The sequence below is a fragment of the Camelus dromedarius genome, chromosome 36 (assembly GCF_036321535.1).
Source record: "Camelus dromedarius isolate mCamDro1 chromosome 36, mCamDro1.pat, whole genome shotgun sequence".
Taxonomy (NCBI): Eukaryota; Metazoa; Chordata; class Mammalia; order Artiodactyla; family Camelidae; genus Camelus; species Camelus dromedarius.
Genome location: NC_087471.1, coordinates 8,447,294 through 8,456,038, shown reverse-complemented (window position 1 = coordinate 8,456,038; position 8,745 = coordinate 8,447,294).

Here is an 8,745-nt window from a genome sequence, read left to right as displayed (position 1 = left end):
TTCACTGACCATCTCCTCTGTTCCGGGAACCATCCTAGGTGCCGTGACTCAAGAAGCTCTCAGCTAACCAATGGGCTAGGTCTTTAGTTTTAGATCCACCCAGAAGAAACGTAAGTCCTGCTGTCTGTCTTCACTGGGCTTAAACCCCAATAACTCACAAAAAGAGCCTTGGCACTTCTGGAAACGATCGGATTGCTTTGCTTTACCCCAGTAGCAATGCTGACATTCTGACCAAACCCTCCAAGGAGGCTGAAATGGGAAGAGACAGTCTGTTAGATGGCTCAAAGGCCATCCCTAGCCTCTGGGAACTTTCACCAAATCTTTTGGAAAAATGTGTGCTCTCGCTCATTCCCGTTACACCGTTACAGCAGAATCTTCCCTTTTCAAAATCTACTCATTGCTTTCTGATTTGCATGCAGCACTTGGATAGGACCCAAGCCCTACTGAGATTGGGGGGATGATTTGATTTATGACAGCAGAGAAATAAGCTTTCAGTTAGTTTTTGAGTCAGAAACATTTTCTAACTCCAAAATAAATTGTGACAGGAAGTGCCATCCATGCCAAACACCCTGTGTCGTGTTGAGTTAAAGCGTCAGATTTAAAGAGAACGTTAATAGCATTTGCTTGCTAAGAAATTGGCTGCTTCCTTGCTCAGGAAGCCATGATATTGCATTCTCCAAAACGCTGACCTTCTTCCCCTTTCTGGCTTCTTTACTCAAGTCAGGTTTTTCCCTGAATTTCTCTTTCCTGGATGTATGGTTTTGGGTACACAGGATTTCTGGGAGGTTGACGCAGAGAGAATAAGATGCTTCAACTGCCATCCTGATGCAGACTTTCTGACCGGTATTTGAGATCATGAGTGGGTGGCTGCTGTGGCTGTTTCTAGCAGTGTCTTGTGAAGGGGAGGGGGTTAGTGAGAGCAAGGCCACCTGAGTCCCTAGTAGGGATGAGGAAACCACACTGCTGCTTGGAAGACCCCAGGTGGCACAAGCCCTCACACAAGCACCCACCAGCAGGGACACTCCCTCCCTGCCCTGGTGTTCCTTGAAAGACTTTTTGATTGTAGCTCATCCAGTGACCAAGAGAGAGAGCATCAAGTGCACAGTTCTGGAGCTGAAAACCAGCATGTCATATGTATTTACAGGCAGAAAACATTAGGAATGCCTCACACTAACAAGCAGAAAATATCAATGGACCCAGTGAGGGCTTAAATATAGTGCCTAACTTTATTCAGAAGAGATAGGAGATATTTGGACCATGCCATCAAAGCTTTTAAATCAACATTATGTAAGTCCCACAAATCTTGCCAAAGACAGTTATATGGGTTGGCATTTTGACATAAAGGGGCATTTTGCAAATGCGCTTATGTCTACAAAGGCTCAGATTATTAATTACTTTTTTTTGTTACAGTGAATTATTATACTTATTTCAATAGAGAGATGAAGACAGCCACAGTGGAAATAAATAGTAAGTTGCCACCATGACCAAGGATAGCGGGCTTCATCACGGAGCCCGCACTGGGAAGTCTGTTTAAGGCAAGATCTCATTTAGTATTACAGGAAAACCTGCGAAGGAGATGCTGTTATCAATTCCCCTTTGCAAATGATAAAAGTTAAGATTTTGAAGGTTTTATAACTGACCCAAGGTCACACATCTAGTTAATCACAGAGCTGGCCCTAACAGCATTTGTAATTTCAAAAACCTGGCTCCAGGACACTACACTGCCTCTCCTTAATGAAAAGTAGCTTTAAGAAGTGGGGCCTTCTACTCTGCTTCCAACTAGTGTTTCCCAGGCTGAGTTTGACCTCTGGCTACGCTAGTGTATTTCCAGCTTTCTCCATTCCATTAATGGACTCATCTTATACAGAGCATATGGTCTTTCTTAGAACATAAATCCACACGCAAAACAAATGCCCCCAAAGAAATGCCAGACCAAGATAGAATCTTTAATTTTGCCCTAAAAAAGTTCCTCCAGAAGAATGATAAATTACACTGCTTAGTGTTAAAGCTAAATTCCCACCCCTTCACTTTTTTGCTCATGTGATCCGTTCTCCTCCACTCCGGTCCTCTCTGTAAAGACTAATGAGATTTACTTGAAACCTAACAATTTTGTGGCTTTCTTTTTACTTACTCCTCAGGGACGACTAGCAGTTATTTCATTCCCTACCTGCGAGCTGTACAAACCGCACTTTTCTGTGGCTGCCTCGGGAGCCAGAAGTCAGTCTTGACTTCGGCCCAGACATTTTTTTCCTGATTTGTTTGTGAACTCAGTCCGTCTCCTGCTGGCCTCCAGCTTTTTCATGCCAGCATCATCTGCATTGAGGTATACCGGTTGCTTCTACTGAGCCCTGTTTATTTAGGTTAAATTGTTAATGCTGTTGACCCGTCTGCTTTTCCCACTAGATTGTGATTCTGTGGCAGGTCACGGTTCTTAGCTTTGTGGTTCTGGTACCTGGTATGGACCTGACATGGAAGGAGTGGGTGCCCCCTAAAACTCAGGAGGAAGAAAGAGACAAAAGAAGGAAGGAAGAGAGAGAGCTCTCTCCTCCTCCTTCCCTTTCTCCTCCTGCTGCTTCTTTTTCTTCTTCTTTCCTTTCCCATTCCCTTCCTCCTCCTCCTTATTCTATTATTATTATTATTATTATTATTATTATTAAAGTTTGTTTTCATATGGTATGATTTCCAGTGAAGATACTTGAAGCAGAGAGAGGACAGAGAATAGAGAAGAGGGGGTTGGACTCCTCCATCTGACCTCTTGGACTGTTCTGAAAGAAGTGATTCAGTGGGAAGCTAAGAGCTCTGACTCTGAAAGCAGACTGTTGATGCGCGGAATCCCAGCACTGCGGCTCACTACTTAGATGACCTAGGGCAATTTTCTTAACCTCTTTGTTCCTCAGTTCTCTCATCTGTAAAGTGGAGAAAATGAAAGTACCTTTTTCCTAAGGGTTTGATGGGAAATAAGTGGGCTGGTCAATGGAAAGCACCAGGCTGGTCAATGGAAAGCACCAGTTATCTCTAGGAAAATCATACAGTCATCTATAAGATTTATTGGATATTTAATTGGTGCCAAGCATTGTATTAGGTGTTAGAGAAGCTTAGTCAAGACAGGAATGACACAAATTCTATACTGGTAATTATATGTTAAATCATTAGAGATGCAAAGGAAAGAACAAAGTGCTTTGATAGTGAATAAGGTGAGGCAGGGGAGGTGGTTCCTTTGGTGTCAATATCAGACTTTCCCAAATAGGTGCTCCAACCATACAGGACAGAGGCTGTCAATGGCATCTCTGTAAGTAGAAGGCATGGGCCAGAGAGGGCATGGAACAGGGGAAAGGTTGGGGCACAGAGTGAAGCTGATGGGATAGTCTGTGAGCACTAGTGAGGCATCCCCTGGGAGATGCCTGGGGAGGAGGTCTTGCCTCTCTGGGTGAAAGCTCAGAGCCATTGTCACTTGGACGTTCATGTTAGCATGTCCTCACTTGTACTGATAGACTAGTGTTGTCCAGGGCCATTTGGGTCACCCAAAAAAATGAGAGTTCTGCAATTTTTTTCTGTTGCTTGTTGTCATTTTCAGAACTGTGATTCCTACACTAAGGACTACAGAGAGTCAAACTATAAACTGGCCTCCTGGCCTCTTTATTTTTTTTTTATTTGTAGTAATATTTGATCATTAATTTTTCCTCTTGGGATGTTATGATAAATCGATCTGTGCCATTCTTTCCTTTTTAGCTCATGGTTTCTGTTTCTGACCTAAAATTGCTGAGTTATTGTATACTTTTTGAGTAGGATTCATTTTTTGATCTTTTTAGCTTCTGGCAAAATTGAGACTCTTGGTTTTTTTGACAGTTTATCAGAACAGGATGTCAAATTCCTGATTTAATTTAATCATTTAAGGACTGGGAATGACTGCCTTTGTGAGTAATAATAAAGATCTAGTTTTCTTTTAAAAAAAAGATAGCAAAAAGAGCTGGAAATTATTCATATACACTTTTACACGAGGCTTTTGTTTTATTTTGTATTTGAAATTTACCAGATATTCTCTTCAAGAAAGAGCTCTATTTAAGACAGCTGGGCTGATGAACTTGGAAAATAATGCTACGTTGCTTATAGAAATTAGCACTCTTTGCATCAGTTTTACTGATCAGAGTATATATGTATATATGCACACAAACATATACACTCACAGATGATGCCTATTATATATTGTTTCATGAAGGAAGCCCTACATTTTATTCAATATTATAATATATTAAATATAATTTATTATATTCTTTTCATAATATTTTACAATATTATTTACTATATATATATATAGTATAAATGTAAATTATTTACTATGTATATGGGTTTCCTTGCTAAAAACCACTAAGTGGATACTTTGAATTAGTGATTTCCAACTTGCTTTCAGTTCCTGGACTGTTGATATACGCCACATGAAAATGACCAAGTCATAGACTAAATCTAAGCAAATGATATGATTTGTAGAAGAGATACATTTTAAAAATAGTGTTTCCAGAGCCAAAGAAATTGATACAACCACAGCCAACGTTCAGCGTCCTCTTCAAATTCCATTTTATCTCAAGTTGACTGCCCTCCCTCTCCTCTTCTTCCCCAGAATGGTCACCATCTTATAACTTGCTCTCCTGATAAGTGCTTCTGCCTCTGCAAAGCTGCTCCCACCCTCTGTCATTTGCTAGTGATGCCACGATTCCCTGCTCAAGAGCAGACCCTCTATGAAGCCAACTATTAAGAACAATCAGAAATGACCTCACAGGACAATGGCTCAGGTGCAGAACATTCTTTCAAGGTAGACTTCAAGTGTGTCCTCTTCTATGTAAACATTCCTATTCACTGTAACTAGAGATGAGTTTTCTGTTTTTCATAGCCCTGAGGCAAGTCACTTCAATTTTTCTCATGGCATTTAGGATTGGTGAGGTCTTTGAAGACCAGGGAGTTAATCATCTTTGCATCTTTGACTACATCACTTCCTGCACAACCCCCCAACCCTAGCCATAAAGAAATGGTTTTGAATGAATTAATGAAACAGAATGGAACAAAGTGTCGAGTATGATCAGTTTTATTTCTCATGGGCTACCTGAGCACCACTTCAGTGAAAAAAAAAAACTCTTTTGGGACAAGCCACGATGCAAGGAACTGGCCTTGTAATCAGATACTGTTCTTTTCCTCTCTGGAGGAGATTGTTACAATCACTGAAGTTTACTCTCTTCCTCCTTCCCCCTCCTCTTCCTCCTTCCCCTTCTTCCCCCTCCTCCTCTTCCTCTCTCTCCCCTTTCTCCCTTCTCCATAGGTTTGCCAGATGAAATACAGGGCACTCAATTACATTTTAATGTCAGATGACAAATAAATTTTTGGTATAAGTATATGCCAAATATTGCATGAGACTTACTTATACTAAAATCTAGTGATTATCTGAAATTAAATTTAACTAGGCATCCTCTATTTTTGTTTGCTAAATCTGTCAAACCTTCCTCTGACTTTTCTCAGCATCCTTAAGAATAGAAAAAAGCGAAATTCTGTGGAAACCCTCCAGCCTTTGGCCCTGTTATCAAAGCCCAAACCTACCATATTCCTAAAAGTTTTTGAGAAAAGAAAGCACACATTCTAAATAAAACTGGGCCATAGAATCAGAAGTCATCTTTCCGTAATGTCGGGAGCACAGCACGTTTGCTGATGCTGCACCCGTGTTTTGAAAGGAGGAGACGTGGCACAGCTGGAGGAAAAGCAAGTCAGCACTAGCCGCTCTAAGGAGAGCAAAGCGTCACTCGATTTAGAGAAATGATCAGTAAGAGAAACTCAACAAGGACGCATTTTCCTTGCAGCTAGTTTTTCCCAGACTCAGATGTGGTCTGCATCTGGGAGAATTCGGAAGATCTAGAGTTTCAGTACAAGGTCCACCTTGAGAATGACATTGAACGTTTTCTTTTTTCTTTCCCATTGCAATCAATAGTTTTATCTTTTATTTTTTTTTTTATTGAAGTGTAGTTAGTTTATAATGTGTGGCAATTTCTGGTGTACAGCATAATAATAGTTCAGTCATACATATATATACATAGATTCATTTTCATATTCTTTTTCATTATAGGTTACTACAAGATACTGAATACAGTTCCCTGTACTATACAGTAGAAACTTGTTTATCTATTTTATATGTATTAGTTAGTATCTTCAAATCTCAAACTCCCAATTCATCCCTTCCCATATCCTTCCCCCTGGTAACCATAAATTTATTTACTATGTCTGTGAGTCTGTTTCTGTTTTGTAAATAAGTTCGTTAGACCTTATCTTTTTTTTTTCTAAGATTCCACATATAAGTGATATCATACAGTATTTTTCTTTCTCTTTCTGGCTTACTTCACTTAGTATGATAATCTCCAGGTCCATCCATGTTGCTGCAAATGGCATTATCTTATTCTTTTTTATGGCTGAGTAGTGTGCCATTATATAAATATACCGTAACTTTTTTATCCAGATTTCTGTTGATGGACATTTAGGTTGTTTCCATGTCTTGGTTATTGTAAATAGTGCTGTTATTAACATTGGGGTGCATGTATCTTTTCGAATTAAAGTTCCCTCTGGATATATGCCCAGGAGTGGGATTGCTGGATCATATGGTAAGTCTATTTTTAGTCTTTTGAGGAATCTCCATACAACAGTTTCATATGTGGAATCTGAAAAAAAAAAAACCATAAATACAAAACAGAAACAGATTCATAGACATAGAATACAAACTTGTGGTTGCCAAGGGGGAGGAGGGTGGGAAGGGACAGACCGGGAGTTCGAAATTTGTAGATACTGACAGGCATATGTAGAACAGATAAGCAAGATTATACTGTATAGCACAGGGAAATATATACAAGATCTTGTGGTAGCTCACAGCAAAAAAGAATGTGCCAATGAATATATGTACGTTCATGTATAACTGAAAAATTGCACTCTACACTAGAAATTGACACAACATTGTAAACTGACTATAACTCATTAAAAAATTGTTTAAAAAAAAGTTTCATCTTAACAGGATAAAAAGTGAAACCATCAGCAGAACCAGGTTTTCGTATTTGTTGTTTAGATTTTAAGAAGATGTGCATTTCTAGGATGCTGTCTAATTTTGATTAACAAGCATTTAGACTTTTAATAGAACAGAGAGAGAAGAAATGGCTCCTTTCTGGAGCCAGGAGTCCAGGGACCCCAGCTCGCCACTTCTGCTCATTGGCTGTGTGATCCAGAACAGATCAGTCAGCATCTCTGATCCATAAAGTCTTGTGGCCATGAGATCTCTAAGGTCCTTTCCTCATCGCAGTCCTATGCGTCCACAGTGATCCAGAAACATTACAGCAGGTCTCCGTGAAATTCTCCCTTCCAAAATGCTAGATTTATGGGTTTGTCCTATCTCATTCTGTCTCTCCCCTTTGCTCTGTGCAGTCAACAGTAGGGGAAAGTTCTGTGGACAGCCCTAAAATAGCAACAGCCAAAAAGCCAACACGGAGTCCACTCGGCTCCACTGGGCCCAGACCCTGCCAAATACTTGTCATCAAGTCACCAGCAGGACATGGGAAGGAATCAATGCTCGGGCGGCAGCGGCTCAGACTTGTGACTTGTGTCATTAACCTCCCCAGAGAACCCGAGCCAATGAGGAAGTTGCTCAAAGAGCCCCTAGAAAGCCAAAATACCAGCTAGAGCAAAAATGCCACTGGGACGGTGGCCAGTTAACTGCCTGGGTCCTGGCTGGGTGGAGAGCTGAATCATGCGTGGCCATGGCCTCTCCATCCTGTCCCCAGAACCCCTCAGTTCCTATGGCAACCTGGAGGGCTCTTTGAAGGAACTCTGAGACTGAGCAGTTTTATCCACTGTGTGCCCGGGAATCAGTGTGGGCGCCACCCCAAATCTACAGGGAGGAGGGTGCGCACAGCCTGCAGACTTTTGAAAACCACTGTAATATGCTCCACAGCCTGGCCCTTAAGATCATGTACCAAACATGGAATGAACTAAATGCTTACTGGAGGATAGTTCCAGACGAAAGCAGTTTCTGGTTTTCAGCACCCAGGAACTGCAGTTCTATAGTAATCATTCCCAGTTTTACCAACAGCTAGACTTAAATCCCTGGAAGTCAAGGTGGTTTCAGCTCTGTGTGGCGATGGTTTGTACCTTTCTGAATTCAGTTTGGTGAAAGTTCTCATGAAATAATTCTTCTTTGAATGACTGATGGAGATACTACCCTAAATTCATTTTGTTGAGTATTTTTAAACTGACCTTACACAGACAGGTCTCTCCCAGCACTGAAAAGCAGAATGTGAAATGTTCTGAAATGTGGGTTGTAATTTCCATTAAGAGATTTAAAAAAAAAAAAAATTCGTGTCCTGGAAGATAAGCCATCTGCAATGTAAATCTACAAGGTTGCTGCATTTGGAATGCAATGCCGTGCTGGGTAATTTTAGGGAAAGGAGGAAAATAATGCAGTTCTTTTTTCTCATGAAGCTTACAGTTAACAGTGGACTTTCACTTACGTTATCAGTTAATTTTAAGTCTACTGACTTATATTAAGTACTTATGATCTGCTGGACTTCACACCAGGCATTAGAGGTACACACAGAAACACAGCATTAAAATACAGCATTAAATACAGAGCATTAAATAAAAGAGATGTATGCTGTGCTGTGGCAAAAGCACCATTAATCCGGGAGGTGATTCTACTGAGAATATAATCCTTTGAAATAATGTTCAAACCTC